The sequence below is a fragment of the Rhinatrema bivittatum genome, chromosome 1 (assembly GCF_901001135.1).
Source record: "Rhinatrema bivittatum chromosome 1, aRhiBiv1.1, whole genome shotgun sequence".
NCBI classification, from domain to species: domain Eukaryota; kingdom Metazoa; phylum Chordata; class Amphibia; order Gymnophiona; family Rhinatrematidae; genus Rhinatrema; species Rhinatrema bivittatum.
In genome coordinates, this window is record NC_042615.1 from 20,440,535 (window position 1) to 20,460,780 (window position 20,246).

At 44.4% G+C, this 20,246-nt stretch overlaps 1 protein-coding gene across 2 annotated transcripts in view; it reads left to right on the plus strand.

Annotated features, from left to right (window-relative positions):
• Positions 1-1,909: 1,909 nt before the first annotated feature.
• JADE1 (jade family PHD finger 1) overlaps positions 1,910-20,246 on the plus strand; it is a 545,699-nt gene continuing 527,362 nt past the window's right edge. The window contains exon 1 of one of the 2 annotated variants that reach the window (XM_029592138.1): positions 1,910-2,368. The gene's annotated coding sequence lies outside the window, so the exon portion shown is untranslated. The remainder of the gene's footprint in view (positions 2,369-20,246) is intronic. The other variant, XM_029592223.1, reaches the window with a different exon arrangement.

Here is a 20,246-nt window from a genome sequence, read left to right on the forward strand (position 1 = left end):
TATTTATTTCTTGATTTTGTTTTTGAAAAATGGTGATGGTTCTGTGTTTTCATTGTTAAACTGCAGAGTGTCTGGTTTCTTGCAGTTTCCAGTTCAGTTTTTGTCTGCATGTTTGTATTTCCACTTTATGGTTGCTCTATTCTGTATTTGGTGAGAGTTTATTTATGTTCTGCATGTGTTATAGAGATGAGGCATTTTTCTAATAGGAAGTGTATTAATATATTTGGGCTTTCAGATGGTCAAGCCCACACCCAACACACGTCATAATAGGCCTAATACCATATGGGTTCCAAATGTCTTTTTTCCAGGGATCTCTGGTTGGCATCAGAGCAATACATGTAAATATAATGTAAGTGATATTTTTACCTCAGAATACTGTACTTTGATATTTTTCATGTAAAATATAACTGTGTGTGGAATGGGGCGGGCATTGTGCAAGGCTATAAGGTTCACCCTTGCACCAGCCATGCGTTCGGGGGGGGGGGGGGGGGGGGGGGGGGGGACGGGACACGGTGTGTGTGTGTCAGTTTTTAAAGTTTGTATCACTGAAGGAAGCTTTTTTTTTTTTTTTGGTGGGCCCAGGACAGAGAATGAATGAACAGGGGGGGAGGGGGGGGGGGGGGGGGGGGGGGTGGGGGCAGCACAATAATTGCTTGCACAGGGCAGCAAAAAACCTAGCACCAGCCTTGTACAGGTGCAATTTCATGCGCTCAGGTTAACCTGCCGTTGGCCATGCATCCAATACCACTGATGCACTAAGGGGATCAGCACGTCCAAACCAGCGAGTACCTAACAGTGCTCATCACAGGTAAATGCCATATTGATGAGGCTATTAGCTAGTACCCAAGATGTAAAAAAAATAATCGTGCACCCTGACAAGCACATTTTAAATCTCAAAAATTAACACCAGCCGGGCAGCTGCACAGAAAGGTAAAAAATTGTACAATATTAAATCAGAAGAACTACAGAAGGCAGCAAAAAGAAAAAAAAAAGTGTCTTGATGGCGGTCAGGTTAGGAAAACGGATATTTCCTGGGTGCCTAAAATATCCATCCACAACATAGCAAATTACAGTGTTTCCATTCTTATGTCTCGTTTTATATTTTGTTTGCTATAGTTGAAGGTAGCGAGGATGGGAGCAAAAAAAAAAACCAACACCTATTTAACTTCTCTATAACCAGGTTAAATGTTAAGCTCACTTAACACTGGCCTCCAAAGAACAGAACTTTTTTTATTTCAGATTCTACTTTACCATACAACAGGGTACGTACGATGCAGCTGGGAAAAGCTAAAAGGTCAGAAGAGAGGCACAACTCTCCACTTATTTATTTTATTTATTTATTTATTATTTTTGTTATACCGAGTTTCATGACAGATATCACATCAACCCGGTTTACAATTAACAATGTGTGTAAAGCATAGCGTAACGTATATTCCCAATAAACTGTGAAACTTTAAATACAGTGTATCAATACCGTGTGTGAGAATTTGTATTTATTTCTATTAGTTTGAATACTAAAACTATTCATGTATAAAATGTTAAACTCCTACAGTAGTTCATTAAAAAAAAAAATATATATATATACACACGTAAACACAAGTATTTAGGAAATGTTATATTAGTGCACAAAGCTTACTTCGATATCCATTTTTACTTGATTTGTTAACGGTGTCTCTTCTTACGTTTTTTACTTTTTAATCACATGTAAAGTTGTCGTGCCGATAAAGTTATCTGAATCTAGAATTTTTTATATTTATGGGCTTCTAACATTAGTCTAACAGTTGCATGCAAACCCGAGTTTCCTCATGCCGCCTGGTTGTAAAGCCTCCCCCTATGTATAAAATCCCCACTGCAGAGCGCGCCCGTTATCTCCCTCTCTCCGGGCTCCGAGCGGATATTCCCCAGCAGCCCCGCCCCTCCTCTCCCGGGAGGCAGCGCGGCGGGACCCTCTCATCCTCGCGCCCACCTCCCTCCTCAGGGCGCGAGACGCACATCGCCACCAAGGCAGAGTGCACACACACATATACACAGAAGCAGGCGGCGTCGGTCTTCCAACCAACGCCGTGCTCCCCGAGCGAGCGGCCTCGGCTCCCTCTGTAGGCTGGCACGGGATTAAAGTATTTCCTCCCCCGCCCCTCCTCCCCCGGCGGCTTCAGCCGCCGCAGCAGCCGTTGACCCAGAAACTGGCCGTTGCCGCACTCCCCCCCTCTCCTGAAACAAGTGAAACGTCAGTTAGGAGGCACAGGGGCTGAGCGCGAGGGAGGCGCAACCCGCGCGCGCTCCCTCTCTTTCTCACACACACACACACCTCCCCAGCTACCTTCGCAGGGCGGCAGCCGCAGCGCCTCCGGTCACCTCCACATACCAGGTACTTATCCGATCACCCACCTCCCCCCTCCCTTTCTACCCCGCGGGGAACCCGCCTTCCACTCCATCCCGTGGGAGTTCGACGGTTGCGGCGGCGGTGGTAGGCCCGCCAAGCTCTGGCCGCTGCTGTAAAAAATAATCTAGTACGTCATTAATATGGCGCCAAAAGATTTGGTTCTGAGTATGGAACGTTCGCTTCAACGGTTTTCAACCGTCCCGGGATGGAGGGGGTTGGGAAAGGGGGGGTGCACGTTTATAGGGGAGGAGGTTATGTCTTATCTAAATTTGGGGCGGCTTTAAGTTTCATTTCAATGCAATCATTATATATAAATATATATGTGTGTATATATATATCTTTTTGCGTCTCCGCAACCCCCCTTTCCTTTTCCCCCAATGTGTAACAGTTGCCAGTAGCGGGCCCAAATGCCCCAGAGCTGACGGTGGCCGAGAAGTTGCCCCCTCTTCTCGGCTCTTGTTTGTCTTAGTTTTTGTTGTTGTTCTGTAATTGGACGGGAGGGGGCGGGGACGGAATGGAAAAGTGGACAACGGTGGTGGTGGCGGCGGCGGCGGCGCGCGTTCCATGAAAATTTTTTTTTTTTTTTTTTTTGTGTGTGGTGGAGAGGAGTGGGGTCGGTCAGTGCGGGGTGCCAAACCGACACTTTAACCGAGCCTCCCTCCCCTCCAGCCGGACACAGGGACGCGCAGTGCAAATACCTGTGTGGCATTAGAGGGCACACGAGAGTGCATCTAATCGTTTGGGAAACGGGCGGGGGGGACGACAGAAGTTGACTGTTCAGTTTGAATTTTTTGTGTATGTTTGCTATGCATTCACGCATCTTTTTGGCAAGCACTTGGGCTGGGCGGTGGGACTGTAGCGAGCGAACGTACACGTGGGGGTGCGGGGGGAGGGGCAGGAGGTCACGGCCCGCATTTGTAGCTGGGGGGGGGGGGGGGGGCGTCGGATGGCGACTTGGTGGTCGTGGGGGGCGGGCCTGGTCTCCTGCCCTCCGCGGGCACGGTGTGCGGCGGCTCCCGGCACTTTGCAGCACGTGTCCGCTGATAGGTTTATGGTTACAAACTTATTATTCACGTTGCTCTTGCTGCCCCCTACCCCAGCAAACAGGCACGAGGCTTAGGGTGGGGGGGTTGCTGATTGTAGCGTAAAGAATTCCCCATGTCAAACGGCGTGTTTCTTTATGTTGTGGGGAGGGGATGGCGGGGCTCCTAATGCCAGAGGAGCTTCCCCGCTGTTTCCCCTGGGGGGAGGAGGAGAGGGGTGGTCCCCTGGTCAGGCTGAGGCCGGAAGCCACGGCCGATAATGGCTTAATTTATCAGGGCCGGTGTGTACTTTTTGGCCTGTATGCCACCGTGACGGGCAGCGGAAGGGAGGGAGAGGGCTGGCGGCACTGTCGGCCGGGAGCTTCTCAGCGGTGTGTGCCGCGCTGAGACAGCAGATCCTTCTGCCACTACCGTGGCTACGAGAGGGCGGCCGCGATGGCTGAGGGGCTCTCGCTGCTTGCCGGACGAGCGCTAAGTGTACGAGAGCTAGCAGACCGGCTTTTTGCACGTGTCCTTGCTTATGCAGGGCTTCCCCGGAAGGGTGCAGTTTGTCAGCTGCTAGAAGTTTAACACACGACTATGCATTTTTGCTTAAAATCAACACAATTAATAAACATTGTTTATATGGTTCTCTTGATAAATCCAAAACATTTAATGCTCCCTTCTTGATACTTATTTAATGCTTAGTACTTGTTTTGGGCCCGATTCACTAAGCTTCTATTCCCCTGTAGAAACTGAAGGTGGGGAAAGCGTTAGTAAATCAGGACCTTGATGCATTAAGTTTGAGAGCATCTCTTAACTAGATCTTGCTATTTAAATCTAAATGAATCAGTCACTGCTATATTGTTTCTTATCGGGCCTCCTCAGAGTTGGCAAGTTTCAAATTCCTCCCATGCTCTTTCTGATCTTGGGCAAGTCTCTTTCCTTCCCATTGCCTCAGGTACCCACTTGGCTTGTAAACTCTTTGTGGTAGGGACTTACTGTACCTGAATACTAATAATGCTCTAAACAGCCTTGAACCATATTTTAGATTTTTAGCTCATGTTTCCAATTACTCATACATAGGACATATACTTGATTGAACAAGCTGTTTTTCGGTAGCTTCGAGATTTCTTGGTTCTATGCTTTAGACAAATGCCAATCCAGGTTTTGGGTGTAGTGCACCGAGACTTGGTGTCAGTTCACAAGTTATGTTATCTTAATCAAGGGAAGCCAACTCTTAATTTTATTACAAATTGTCAGCCTTTGTAATTATTTTGCAAAACAAATTAGTGGACTTGTGCATCAGAATTGTGGTAGGGTAATTGTTTTGCTCCTTTATAAAGTAGTGTACTCAGTATATTTGGCTTTCTGATATCTGAAGCCAGACATTTAGTTTGTGGAATCCTACAAGGCTCTGTCCTATCTCCTTTTCTTTTCAGTGTTTTCTTGCAGCCACATGGGAATGTTATATAAGACAGTTTGATCTTGATTTTTTATTTTTACACTGATGACATATAGGTTTGCTGTTCTTTGGGGGAAAACTTAGCTGAGCTAGGAAATTCAGTATCTTGCTTATTAGCTGCTTCCATTTGGCTTAAAATAAAATGAAACATTCTGAAGATGTTTGTCTTTAGTATTTTGATCCCCATGATTTATCAGATTTTAAATTTTGGAGTTCTGTTAGTTTCTTCTTTTAAAGCAGACACTATGGATGTTTCAAAAGCATTTTCTGAAATTGAAGCTCATCTGCAAACTATTTGTATATTGATACTACACATTTTAAAACTTATGTTACTTTTGCATATGTATGATACAACTAATGTTTTACAAAAGATGCTTTGTAAACTGTCATCCAAAATGTGACTACAGGTGCCACTTCATTATTCAGTTACACTTGCTCCCTATCATTTCTCCTGTGAATTCTGAAATTCTGGTTTTTAGAGCTGTCTATTTGTTCACCCTATCTTAAGGGTGGTTTCCTGCTACTTTCCTTCACATACATTTATGTTAGCTTGTGAATCCTTCCTATTTATTTCTTTACCTAGAAAAATGTGTCTACCACCAGAAAGCAAGCATTCTTGGGAATTGACCCTACTCTTTAGAACTTTTTACCTAGTACCTTACATTCAGGCCGATACAGAAAAACGTGCGGGAGAGCCGGCGAGTGCACAGGCCACTCTCCTGGGCGCGCGATTCAGGAGGGTGGCCTATGCAAATTAGGGCCCGTGGTAAAAGGAGCAGCGGCTGTCAGCGGGTTTGACAGCCAATGTTCAATTTTGCTGGCGTCTGTTCTCAAATCCGCTGACAGCCGCAGGTTCGGAAAACGGACGCCGGCATAATTGAGCGTCCGTCTTCCGACCCGCGGGTCGATTTTTAAATTTTTTTTTTTTAAACTTTTGGGGCCTCCGACTTAATATCGCTATGATATTAAGTCGGAGGGTGTACAGAAAAGCAGTTTTTTCTGCTTTTCTGTACACTTCCCTGGTGCCGACTGACATTAATGCCTACCTTTGGGCAGGTGTTAATTTCTGAAAGTAAAATGTGTGGCTTGGCTGCACATTTTACTTTCTGTATCGCGCGGGAATAACTAATAGGGCCATCAACAAGCATTTGCATGTTTCGGGGGTGGGGGGGTTGGACTCACGTTTTCGACGCTCTATTACCTCTTACTGTATAAGGGGTAAAGCTAGCGCGTCAAACGCGCGTCCAAACCTGGGCTAACAGGGCGCTCCACCAGAACGCACTGTACTGTATCGGCCTGATTGAAAGTTGAACCACATCTCTTTCAGATGGCAATTAAAAGCCTGGTGACTATTAACTTCTCAAGTTATAATTCCAACTTTTTTTATAGTAGCTTTCTTTTTTTGTTGAAAATGCATTTTTATTTTTTAACTTCCAGCACTGGCTGGTATGATACTTAGTTGTAGTTTCTTAATTCTTCAATTATTCCAGTTTTTTGGTGTGAATGATTTTTAGTTATTAATTTTCTGTCTTGTTTTTTTTTAGTTTTTGATATTTTACATTGTAACTGGCCATTTGAGCTCAAGGTACAGAATTATTTTACTGAATGATTTTTATCATGTACCCATTTGCATGATAACAATTTGGCAACCCTTTGGCATTGGCTTTATTATTGTATTCCCACCTTAAGTGGCCTTTGGCTAGAAAGATGGTTAAAACATCAATAAAGTGAAACTTTTTTTAAATAAGGTATGTTCCCATTGTCCTCAATTTATAGAAATAAAGGTCAACAATAAGCTGTAGGATACTACCAATACATTTTTGGCCGGCCTTTAAAAATGAAGGGGAGCTCTGGGAAAACTTGTCACAAAACTATTGTTAGTCCAATAAAAAGATATTGCCTTCAGTTTATTTTTACATATCCAGATGGGCTGGCTAACAGCAGCATCTCATAAATGTGGAAATATGAGACACTTAGGACTAAGAACTTGAATTAAGGACCCTCTAATGCAGTGGTTCTCAACCTTTCTAATGCCGTGACCCCGAAATACAGTTCCTCATGTTGCAGTGACCCCTCGCCCCGCCCGGGCGGGGTGAGGGCGGGGCTTTGGTCATATGGGGGCGGGGTTATGGATGGGGTTGGATTTTAGTGCATACTTATTTATTATGACATTTATAAACAGAACCACCATTCCTCATAAAACAAAATTAAGAAACATAAAGCATCAGTTATAATAGTAAAACCATACTAATAAAAGAATATTTTAAAATTACTGATAAATAGAATTTCTATTAATTAAAATCATTTACATTTTTATAATTTCCCAAACACCAATAATATTTCAAAACAGCACATATATCAAATAACACACAATAATTAAAACTAATAAGGATTTTAAAAAGCCCCTGCTGTCCATACATGGGAGCTCTTGATTTCCAGTCACCCTGATATTGTCGAGGATTAGGAGGTTATCCTCTCTCTCTCACACATACACTCACATGTCCATTCTCTCTCACACATACACTGTCACATACATACACATTCATGCTCTTATACCCACCATAACCTCTCACTCTCACAGACACTGATACACTCTCAGACACTGATACACTCTCACACACACTCTTACTCCCCTGGATTTTCTCATACACACTCATGCTCTCACTCTTACTGGCTCCCTCACAACCTCAGAGCCTCTCAGATAAAACACTATGCAGCAGAAATAATGCTGAATGTTGAGAATTGTGTTATGCAGACTAATCTGGAAAATGCACTAATTTCTACATGAGTCATAATGAATCAGTCCTCAGCTGCAGGCTTCAATTGATTATCCTGGCTCCCTTTATGTTTGCCAAATACAGTTCATGTGTAACAGCAATCCTAATTCTCTACCAGATCAAGCTGATTTCACATCCCACTTCATACTTTGTCACCTCCAGCTGAGTCAAACAATTAATCTAATTACTGCCACTGCTGCCACGTGGCTATTGGGAAGGCACTGATTGCTGCTATTGGCACTGAAGCCCATTCTGCTGCCTCCTCTGTGCAGGCCCCGTGGGTTTCCACTTCCTCCATGTTGATCTCGTACATTGTGAGATCCGCCATAGAGAAAGTGCTACTCTTGCACATTCCCAAAGATTACATGTGCCAATCAGTAAAAAGTAATTTTTTTTTTTTTTTACATCTGCTTCCCTTTCTAATTTTTTGCCATTTCCTTTTATATTGCCTTTTTTTCTATTTCTTTTCTCTCCACCTGTCTTCTTCCCTCAAACACACAGTCAGGTTCTCATTCTCACATGCATTTCTCTCTCACAAACACATACACAGGCTCTCACTGGCACAGGCTGTCTGAGTCTCACACACAGGCTCTCTCACACCCCCACAAGCTGCCTTGCTCAAGCACAGGCTCTCACTCTTACATGCTGTCTCTTTCACACACACAGAGGCTCTCACATGCTGTCTCTGCAAACACACACAGTCTCTCAACTCATCTCATACTCGCACACACCTCTCTCTCACCTCTGGGCCTCTTCTTTACGGGTTGCCACAGGATGGGCTCTGCAGCGGCCCTAGTCTTCCCGACCCAGCTGCTCCTCTTCTGCACGCGGCTGAAGCGCCTCTTCTACCCACGCGGCTGACGCGCTTCCTCCTTCCTCCCCGTGCGGCTCCGGCAACATTTGTCTTCCGGGGCAGGGCGGACAGGAAGGAAGTAGGAGGAGCACCTGCAGTGGCTGATACACCTCCTTCCTGCCTGCGCGGCTCCAGCAACATACGTCACTGCGACGCGCTAGCTTTTTGGGCCATGTCTCTTCCCTTTTGGGGTTGGAGGAGGCAGGTCTCCAGCTTCGCCCCGCCTCCCCGCAGCAGCCGCGGCGCCACGGACCGGCAAAAAACCCCAACGGCCCGGTACTGGTCCGCAGACCGGTGGTTGGGGACCCCTGCTTTAGGCGACCCCTGTGTTTTGGTCGTTCGACCCCCGCCGGGGTCGCGACCCACAGGTTGAGAACCGCTGCTCTAATGAAAGCAATAGAGCTAAGAAGTGAACTACCTGATATTTTGAAGAGCCTAACTGTTGCTGCTTTTAAATATAATTTAGATCTGTGAACTTTATTTAAATGTTTTATATACCATCATTCCATGTGAGAATCACTAGTTCATAAGTTTTATAACTTCAGTCATTATTTAAAGTTTTCGTATGTTCTTTATATAACAGTGAAAGAACACATTAAGGAAAGACCATCCAAGCACAGAGAACAGTGTGTCTGTGTACTATTCTGCTCAAAGAACGCATTTTGAATTCTTGTGTATTCCAAAGAAGAGTACAGTCTTCCAAATTTGTTTTCTGATGAAATCCAAAAAGACCTGAAACTGATTCTGTGACCAAAAAATTATTTTTACCCTTCCCCATCCTAAAAATGAAGTATGCTATAGGTTGCACTTCTGGAGACACTAGTTTTTTATATCTAACTTTAAGTGTATGTTGTAGGGAATTTATTTCCAAAACAAGATTTTTGAATGAAGCAGGGTACTTGAAAAAGCCGGTCTATGGGGTAAAATGGTCTTAAATTTGAGTTTGAAAATTGGGCCCCATTATTTTAGAATACATTTTTTCTTTTTTTTTCTTTTCGGAGATGCAGTTTTCTCTAAGGTATTTTTATAATTGTCTAATTTTAAATGTATTTTGCATTAGGTGCAATGAGCTACTTGTATTTTACTTGAGGCTGAAGAGCAATTGAACAAACATTTTAAAGGTATATAGTTGTCTGCATCTTCTATAGTACAATATTGTGTGCTGGCTGCAACACATGGCTCAATGCGATTGGACGCACGTCCATAACGCCCAATGCAAAACCAGGGTTAGCACGTCCAAAACGCACATCTAATAGAGTGCATAGCTTCTAGTGCTCATCGCATGTAAATTCATGCTGATGAGGCTATTAGCTATTTCCCCCCAGTGTGAAAAAAAAAACCTGTGTGCCCGATGTGCACATTTTACTCTCCAAAATTAACACCTGCCTCAGAGCAGGCATTCATTTTTGAGGAGTCCAAAAGCGTACAGAAAAGCAGAAAATACTGCTACTCTGTACGTCTTCTGACTTAATGTCGTGGCGATATTATGTCAGAGGAAGTGGAAAAAGATCTGTCCAAAATAAAAAAAAAAAAAAAAAGGAATGCCGGCGATCAGGTTAGGGAACGAGATGCTCAGTTAACAAGTGTTGCTGAGCACAGGTTAGGACAGTGATGGCCAACCTTTTGAGCTCAGTGTGTCAAAATTCATAAAAAAACTGAGCATAACTCAGGTGGTGTGTCACTTCTAGAAAAATCCATAATTTTGTGATATTTGTAGCTCTAATAACAAAAAGTTATAATTTTAATATATGTACTGTATTTATTAATAAAGCAAAAACAAATAATTCTTTACCTTACCAGCTTAGTGACTTTTTTGTTGCTGAATTTCATTGGCTAAATCTTCAATTGAAGGTTGGTATTTCGTGCACTTCAAGCCCAAGCAAGCGTTACAAACTTCATGTCAGTCGGTTTCTTTTAATGTCTCCCATTCATTTTCACACCACTCCCTCCCCATCCCCCAGGCATGCACACATTCATTCTCACACATTTATTTATTTATTTATTTATTTTAAGTTTTTTTATACCGATTTTCCTGCATAAAATGCATATCAAACCGGTTTACAATGAAACAGAATGAGCAGGAAGTAAAATTCCTTAGTCTAATACATTTAAACATCAATAATGAAATAATTTTAAACAAAGCAAAAAGCTAAATAACATTAATAAAAGTTAAATTATTAACATAAACATAATTATATTAGAAGGAGCACAAAGGTTAGCATGAAGGGGAGCACACCCGGCACGTGACGCCTGGTGTAATTGTGCCGTTAATCGGGTCGCCGCTGGCTGGTCGTCATGACGTGGGGGGGGGGGGGGCAAGTCTTCATACAGACTTCATACATACAGACCCCCAGGCAGGCACCTATGCATTCACACACATACACCCCCAGGCAGAGTCCCATTCATACACGTGCAGACACTAAAGGCAGACCCCCCTCTCTTTCTTTTGCCAGCAACCTCAGAACCTCTCTCATTCCTCTGCTGCCACTGTCACTGCTGCCACATGGCTATTGAGGAGGTGCCGATTGCTGCTACTGACACTGAAGTCCATTCTGCTGCCTCTTCTGTGCAGGCCCTGTGGGCTTCCACTTTCTCAATGCTGATCTCGTACATTGTGAGATCCGCATAGAGAAAGTGCTACTCTTGCACATTCCCAAAGATTACATGTGCCAATCACTAAAAAGTAAATTTTTTTTTTTTTTTGCCTTGGCTGTCTGCTCTTAATTTTCTAATTGGTTGGTCACAGGCTTTTTTTTCCCACCTTCCCTTTCTTACTTTTTTTGCCAATTCCTTTTATTTATTTTTATTTTATTTTTATTTAACTTCTTTTACTATACCGACACTCAAGACCAGGTCTTATCGTACCGGTTTACATTAGAACATGGGGATACCAATTAACGTATAAGTAGAAATGAGAAGTTACATTAAAACAGGGAGAGTAAAAACATGGATGTCGGAAGATAGGACAGAATTAAACTATAACAGAATGGGAGATTGAGTAATCAAGCAATAAGTTAACAAAATTACAAACTATAAATTAACACAACAATAAATTAGTAATACAGAAACATGGATTATAATCAGCGGATATATACATGGTATGTCAGATGGGAGGAGTGGCGGGGGATGAGGGGGGGGTGAGGGAAAAAGGGTGGGTTGTGGTTGAGGGGGAAAGGGAAAAGGTTGGGCGTGAGGGGAGGGAAAAGGGTGGGTTTAAGGGTGAGAGACAGAGTTGGTTGAATGGATTCCTTCAACGGTAGGCTTGTGTGAACAGCCAGGTTTTAAGTTTTTTTCTGAAGGTTAAGTGGCATTGTCCTGGCGTAAGTCTTGAGGAAGCGAATTCCAATGTAGCGGACCTGCTGTCGAAAGTGCTCGCTTGTGAATGGAGTTGTGGATTGATGATTTGTTGGGAGGGGCCTTGAGCTTACTTTTGTAGGCAGTTCTTATTGGTCTTGAGGATGTATGTAGTTCCAGAGGGAAGGTGAGTTGGAGAGTGGTTTGTTGGTAGACCGATTTGTGGATGATAGTGAGAGCTTTGAACAGAATTCTATATTGAATAGGAAGCCAATGTAAGATTTTTAGGATAGGTGTGATGTGGTCCTTGCGCCGTGTATTTGTAAGGATCCTGGCCGCTGCGTTTTGCAGCATCTGTAGAGGTTTGGTCGAAGAGGCGGGGAGACCGAGTAGAAGAGCGTTGCAATAGTCGATCTTTGAGAACAGTATTGCTTGAAGCACAGAACAGAAATCCTGGAAGTGTAAAAGCGGTCTTAGATGCTTCAGGACCTGTAGCTTGAAGAAACATTCTTTAGTTGTAGCGTTAATGAATTTTTTGAAATTCATTCTCTCTTTCTTTTTATTCATTCTCTTTTTATATTGTCTCTTTTTCTGTTTCTTTTTTCTCCATCTTCTTCCCTCAAACACACAGTCAGGTTCTCATTCTCACATGCATTTCTCTCTCTCACACACACACAGGCTCTCACTGTCACATGCTCTCTCTCATTGGAAACAGGATGCTGGGCTTGATGGACCCTTGGTCTGACCCAGTATGGCAATTTCTTATACAATCATTCATACACAGTCTCTCACTGGCACATGCTGTCTGACTCTCACACACAAAGGCTCTCTCTCACAAGCACATGCTGTCTCTGCAAACATTCAGGACCTCACTCTCAAACACAATCTCTCAACTCATCTCATACACGCATACACACACACATCCTCTACAGACCCTCAGCCTCTCTCTCACCTCTGGGCCTCCTCTTCACTGGTCACCGCAGGATGGGCTCTGCAGCGTCCCTGATTTTCTCGAGCCATGGCTGCCCTGCTACCGGGCCTCTTCCTCTTCTCGGGCGGCTGCGACTTGGAATTCGCGGCGGCCCGTAAGCACAAGTGCTGCTCCTCTTCTGCACGCGCTGATGCTTCTCCTCCTTCCTGCCCACGTGGCTCCGGCAACGTTTACTTACGGGGCCGCACAGGCAGGAAGGAGGAGGAGCATCAGCGCGTTTTAAATGCAATTTTTTTTTCCTTCGGGCTGTGGTGACGTGAGCCTCACCACGGCCCTGCCTATCGCTGCGCCGCATGAGCCTCCCTGCGCCCTGGGGCATTGGGGGTGGAGGGGTCCGGAGGGTGGGAGGATACTAAAAAACAAATTTTAAAGGGCAGGCGCAGCCGGAAAAAAAAGGCTCTGCGTAGCCGATAAAAAAAAAAAAAATTCCCGATAGTCCATGAAATGCTGCGCGTGTCAGCAAAAACATCTCTGTGTGTCACCTCTGACACGCGTGTCATAGGTTAGCCATCACTGGGTTAGGATAATGGATGCTGGTAAAATTGAGTGTTCGTTTTCCTAACCCGCTGACAGCTGCCTCTCCTGGGCGCCCGCTGTTGAGGATGAGCTAGGGGCATACAGTTTCCCCTAGCGCCTCCTTTTTTTACTGCGGCAGCCCATTTGCATTTTGTATCAGGCGCCCTGGAGAGGTTGATTGGCACGCATTAGGAGAGCGGGCGCTCGGTTATAAGTGCCTGTTTTCTGTGCACCAATATTGCATCGGCCTGAGTGAGTTTAAAGTATTTTTTTGTGAACTGTTGTTAGGTTAGTAATGTTCAACAGAGGAGGTGTTTCATTGAGTGGTGTCTTAACACCTTGTTTAAATGGCTTTTATATCCAGTGCTTTAATTTAGGAAGGAAAAGTGCAGATAGACTTAAAGGTTGGTGACCAGATCAAAGGTTCTCAAATCTAAGGTGCTGCAGCCTCTTTTTTTCTTAGTCATAAGTCATGCAAAACTACTTAAAATATTTGTATTTTATTAGTTGAATCATTAGATTCTTCCTTTTTTCATTTAATTTTATTCTTGAGAAGGTAAAGGCTTTTGAGGACTACTTTTCTGTTTTCTCTCACTCTGCCATTCCTATCTTTATAATTGTAAGGAAATTGGGGTGCTGATGTACTGATTCTTATTTGAATAGATACAAGCACCATACAGATACTCCAAAAGAGAAACATGAATATAGCCTAAACAAAATGAATTCAGGATATTTGTCTGATCTTAATACAAAGTATAAATCTGAACATTTTAATATAGACAAGTTAGAAAAGATATATTTGGCAGTAAGACTCAAAAGAGAAATACTAGCAGGGGATCTTAGATCCAAAACTTTCTAAATAAATAGAGGAAAGAAATGGTTAGATAAGGAGGAGGAAGTGACGTCAGCCACGAAGCTGGCTGCTTAACTTACGAGCTCCCGGTCACTTTCCCTCAAAAAGCTATCTTTAGCCTGACAAACCGCAGATTTCGAGTGCAATCTGGATATAACCCTGAAGCGATTGCTGGCGGACAACTATAGAGATGACAGCGAAGAAAAAATCTGTGGATTTCCACTGTTTCTCATATCAGAAAGCAGGGGGCGCGGAGGCGGAGGCCCGGGACAAAGCCGCGGCGATGGATGCTGCGTCGGAGCCGGCAGATGGAGACGACGAATTTCATGTTACCTCGGAAGAGGCACCTTCCCGTTCTGAATTTCGGGACTGGTTTTGCAGCATACGCGCCGATTTAAAAAGCTACAAGAAAGAGCTACGCGAGATGATGGATGACTTTCATGAAGAGTTAAACGCGCTGGGACGACGTGTGGATGACCACGAGTGCAGAATGGATGAGCAGGCTGAGAATACCAAACAGCTCCATGAAATGTACACCGAGCTGCAGGGAGAAAATGCGACCATGCGGGCCAAAATGGCCGACCTGGAAAATAGAGCGCGGAGGGGGAATCTCCGCTTCCGGGGCTTCACAGAAAATAATGATAATTCTAATTGCGAACTGCTGGTTACTAGATTTTGTTCTTATCTACTATCCTCAGGAGGCTCCGCGGATCCGCAGGTCATGGAAGACATAAAACTTGACAGAGCACATAGGGCGCTGCGTCCACCGAGAGCTAATGTCCCAAGGGACATAATCGTCTGTTTCCACAATTACCAGCAAAAGGAGAAGATTGCTTCTGCAGCACGGAAGCAGCCTAACTGGGTGTGGGAGAACCAGGAGATCTCTGTCTACGCTGACCTCTCCCAGGCAACGCTTCAGAGTCGATTTGAGTTTCGGGAGGTTACTCAATATCTGAGAAGGGAGAATATTAAGTATCGTTGGATGCATCCGTTTGGACTTATTTTTACCTGTGAAGGGAAGACATGTCAGGCATCTACAGTGACGGAGGCAGCATCTTTTCTGAAAGAAAAGGGATTCCATCCCACTAACGCTGCAGTTGCTTCTGCTCGCAAGCTTCATCCACAAGGGCAGCCTCCTAGATGGCAGAGGGCCACCTCACGCAACAGCAGGCTGAAAAGACATTCTGATACTGCCAAACCCACTGAGGGGGCCACCTGAATCGACAGAACTGTGCACATCTGTGCGGGTTGTTTTTCTTTTTGCATTGGCTGTCTCTGGCCTGCACTTACGTATACCAAAGTCTGCTATTTTGAGTTGTCTTGCGAGGTTTTTATGTTCAGCAAAGGTTTCAAATGTCATATGTTGGTTTGTTCCTATCTTTTCTGACTGATTTGGGGGAGGGGGGAGTGCAGTTTGTTATCTTTTCCTCCACAGGTAGAATACAGATGGATCTATGGGGGAGTGTGAGTAGATCCCATAATGGGGAGGGGAGGGGGGTGAGAGGGGGAGGGTTGGGGCCAAAGCAGGGGGGGGGGGGCGGAGACCATCACTGCTAGTGTATTCCTCTATCCATGTTGGAAGTATACTCAAAGGATTGTGAGTTGGATATGTATGTTGCAGGCGGGGGAACTGCTTCGGTACGCATTTGGGAGGGCAGGTGTTGGTTTGTTCTCATGGTTAACATATGCCTAGCCTCTATCAATGTAAAGGGGCTGAATACTCCGCATAAGCGGCGCTTATTATATAAAGAATTGGGCTATTTGAAGGCGGATGTTGTCTTTCTTCAGGAGACGCATCTCCGGGCTCGTTACGAATCGTTAATGACTTCCTCTAAATATCCCTATCAATACTATGCAGCTAGCTCTAAGAAAGCTAAGTATGCAGGGGTGGGAATATTGCTGGGCCCCCATGTGGTCTTTGAACATCAATCCTGCATTAGAGATCCAATGGGTCGTTACCTAATTCTGGTCATTAAGATTGATGGGGTGGATTATACGTTAGTGAACATTTATGCCCCCAACAAGGAACAAGGACTGTTCTTTGACCAACTGAGTGCTCTCCTTTTGTCTCATAGCAGGGGATACTTATTGTTAGGAGGGGACTTCAACGTAGTACGCTCGCCGCATATAGATGCCTCAAAGGGCTTTGTGTCGACCTCATGCAAGCAAAGGGGAAAACTAGAGGCTTTGGTTAATCAGTGGCAGCTTCTTGATGTCTGGAGGGTGCATCATCCTACCTCGAGGTCGTATACGTTTTATTCCACATCGCATCTATCCTATTCACGTATCGACTATATATTCGCAGATAAAGGATTGTTTCATCATATCCTTTCCTCGGATATACACCCGGTAGTTTGGTCGGACCATGCAGCTGTAGCAGTAAGGGTAACTTTACGTGGGTATGACGCAGGAGTTCGCTTCTGGCGCTTAAATGAATCACTGCTGGGGGATGAGGATTTTCAGAAAGCCCTAGTAGATGATATAAAATGCTTCTTTCACAATAATGGGGGGGGGGACGTGGCTGCTCCAGTGGTCTGGGAGGCCTTCAAGGCTTATATTAGGGGTATTCTAATTTCCCGGGGCACCTATGTTAAAAAGCAGGAGACGAAGGCTGCACAGGCATTAAGAGATACGATAAAACAATTATCTCACAGACACCAAGCTGACGGTTCGGGAAAGATTTGGCTGCAACTTACCAAGGCTCGGGAGGACCTCATTAGGTTAGAATCTAAACAGATAGCTCATCAAATGTCTTTAGCGAATCAGGCCTTTTTTGAAGGAGGCAATAAAGCCGGGAAACAGTTGGCCAATAAGTTAAAACATATACAATATCAAAACAACATAGCCAAAATAAAAGCAGACAAGGATCGTATGCTTACCAATAATACGGACATACGTAAAAGGTTTTTAGAATTTTATTCCCACTTATATGCCCCTAATGTTAACATTGCACAGGATAAAGTGGACGAGTATTTGGCGGACATATCTTTACCGTGTCTCACTGCCGAAGCGCAGGCTGCGCTGGAGGCTGAGATTACAGTAGCAGAGATATTAGAGAGCATACAAGATCTGAAGGTGGGGAAGTCACCGGGGCCAGATGGTCTGACGGCCAAATTTTATAAACTTTTTGGGCCATATGTTGTTGCACACTTACAAAAAGTATACAATTCTCTCCGACTAGGCGTCTCCCTTGGTCCCCAGGCAAACTTGGCGGGTATAACGGTGCTTCCCAAGCCGGGGCGTGATCCTACCATATGCGGCTCATACCGCCCCATATCCCTGATAAATCTAGATCTCAAGATATTGGCCAAAATCCTAGCGGGACGTATAAATACCTATATCACTAGTCTTATACACCAGGACCAGGCTGGGTTTATTCATGGGAGAATGGCAGGAGATAACATTCGCAAATTGGTTGATATGCTATGGATTGCTCATGAGAACCCTGGTGAAGTGCTCCTTCTTTCCATGGATGCGGAGAAGGCCTTCGATATGGTGCACTGGCCATTTTTGTTTGGGGTGTTGAAGAAAATGGGGTTTGGCCCGTATTTCTGTGAATGGTTGCTTAAATTATATGATCGTCCAAAAGCGTGCCTCAAAATCAATGGGGGGCACTCTGAATGCTTTGAAGTGGGGAGAGGAACGCGACAAGGGTGCCCTCTTTCGCCCATACTTTTTGCGATATTCTTGGAACCTTTAGCAATCAGTATACGGAACAATCCAAACATACAAGGCTTGCAAGCAGGTGGTCTCATACACAAATTATGTCTCTTTGCTGATGACATTATATTTATAGTCAGAGATCCTCATTCTTCTTTATTAGCAATCGAAGGGGAGATCCGATGCTATAGCGAGGCGTCTGGTTATAAAGTGAACTGGGAGAAGTCGGAGATACTTAATGTTACTTGCGCTGCAGCAACAGTGGCATTCTTGCAGCCTTTACACCCTTTCCGATGGGCACATCACACGCTTAAATATTTGGGAATTTATCTCACTAGCCACCCGAAAGATCTCTTTAGCTATAACTACCCGCCTCTCATTAAGAAAATTTTTTTTGATTTGGATAAATGGCATCGCTTGCCAATATCGTGGATGGGACGTATAGCTACTGTAAAAATGTCCATTTTACCCAAACTACTTTACTTATTTCAATCTCTTCCTATTGCTATCCCAAATGCGGCACTAAAACTATGGCAAAGGCGCATCTTTAGTTTTATCTGGCGCAGGCGGCCACCGCGCATTCGGAGACAGGTGCTGTATCAAACTAGATTGGAAGGGGGTCTTAGCGTACCTAACTTTCAATGGTACTTCGTGGCGGGCCAAGTAAGACCAATTATTGAATGGCATGGGGAGCCGGTTATGAAGCACTGGGTCCTTATAGAGCAGGATAGGGTACCAGAGATGAAACTTGATGCAATGCCTTGGCAACCGCGTTTCACGTGGCTGGAATGCAAGGCTCTGTTGCCTACCACCAAACATACTTTATCCATGTGGGCTCAGTGGAAGACACAGTTAGTGGGCTCTAAGAGATATTTTCACTTAACTAGTCTATATCATAATAAGGACTTTGGGCCGGGCCTCCCAGCATCAGCATTTCATGCCTGGAAAGCCAGATCCTTAACTCGGCTGGCACACATATGGGGGAGTGATAAATTGCTCTCTTTCACTTCCCTACAGGAAAACTCGGGGTTACCGGTCACTGAGTTCCTAGCTTACCATCAGCTTGCACATTTTTGTTCCACCAATGGAGTGTCAGCGGACCTGTCTAAGGGGAAAACTCTCTTTGAAGGGTACTGCTCTAATCCACAGCGAACGAGGGGGTTGCTCTCAAAGATTTATAAATTACTAAATACTAGGATTCTGGCAGACACTGGTCATATCTTGGCGTGGAGGGTTGATCTCAAACGGGATATATCTACTCAGGACTGGGATCGCATTCTTTTATGCATTAGTAAAGCTTCAGTGTCCGCATTGCTTGTAGAAAATGGTTATAAACTTTTCTATCGTTGGTATATGACCCCTGATAGATTGGGGAAGATAATACCTGGGCATGATGGGAAATGTTGGAGGGGCTGTGATACCAAGGGTACGTTTTTCCATATGTGGTGGGCTGGGGACTGTATACAGCCTCTCTGGCGGAAGGTGGAATGTTGGATCTCTGAGGTGCTTGCTTCCTCGATACGTCTAGTAGCTGAGGGTGCCTTGCTGAGTGACTTTGATCGGGAAGCTTCCAAGGCTTGTTCGGCCTTTTGTACACAAGTGTGCATCGCAGCGAGACTTGAAATTGCGCGCCAATGGAAGAATAAGACAGGTGCATCCTTGGCTGCGGTGCAACATAGGACGGACCAAATTTGTACCTTGAATAAACTCACAGCGGAAAAATACGGGAGGCTGAAATCCTTTCACCGCATCTGGAACCCTTATCTGGCCTGGCGAACTTCCTGGACATCCATATCTCAAGTGTGACTGTCATATCTGTTGTACCTGACCATTGTTGCTGTGTTCTCTTTGTCTGTAGCAGTTTATCCTTGCGAATTCTGGTGGTTTGTTTCTGCAGGGCTGGGTGTGGACCCAATGTTATTCTATTCATACATGACACTTCTATCCAACTCGTTTCACTGTAACATTGATTATGCATACTGTTGTTAATGGTGGTGATGGTGAGGGCTATACCTTACTTAATCTGGTGCGGACTCATTTAGCAGAGGATCTCTGAGGGGGGGGGGAAGGATGGAGGGGGCAGAAGGGGGACATAAACCTGTGATGCATTCTATATATTTTCTGTATTTTAAGGTTGTTGATGTACACCGTTATATGCATCAATAAAAATTGTTAAACCTAAAAAAGAAATGGTTAGATAACATTAGGTTGTAAGTTTATAGGCTATTGCCGCCTAATACTTTCTTGTAATAGTGTTTGTAGTGTAAAAAAATCATATACAGTGGCTTGCTACAGTATTTGACCCTCTAAAAAGTCAGCAGGTTTGTGTAGATTGCAAATGACACACAGATTGTTCCAGATAATGTTTATTACAAACCAGTATGGTCTTAAAGTAAACTTTCAAAGTCACAATTCATTTTTCTGTATTTTTT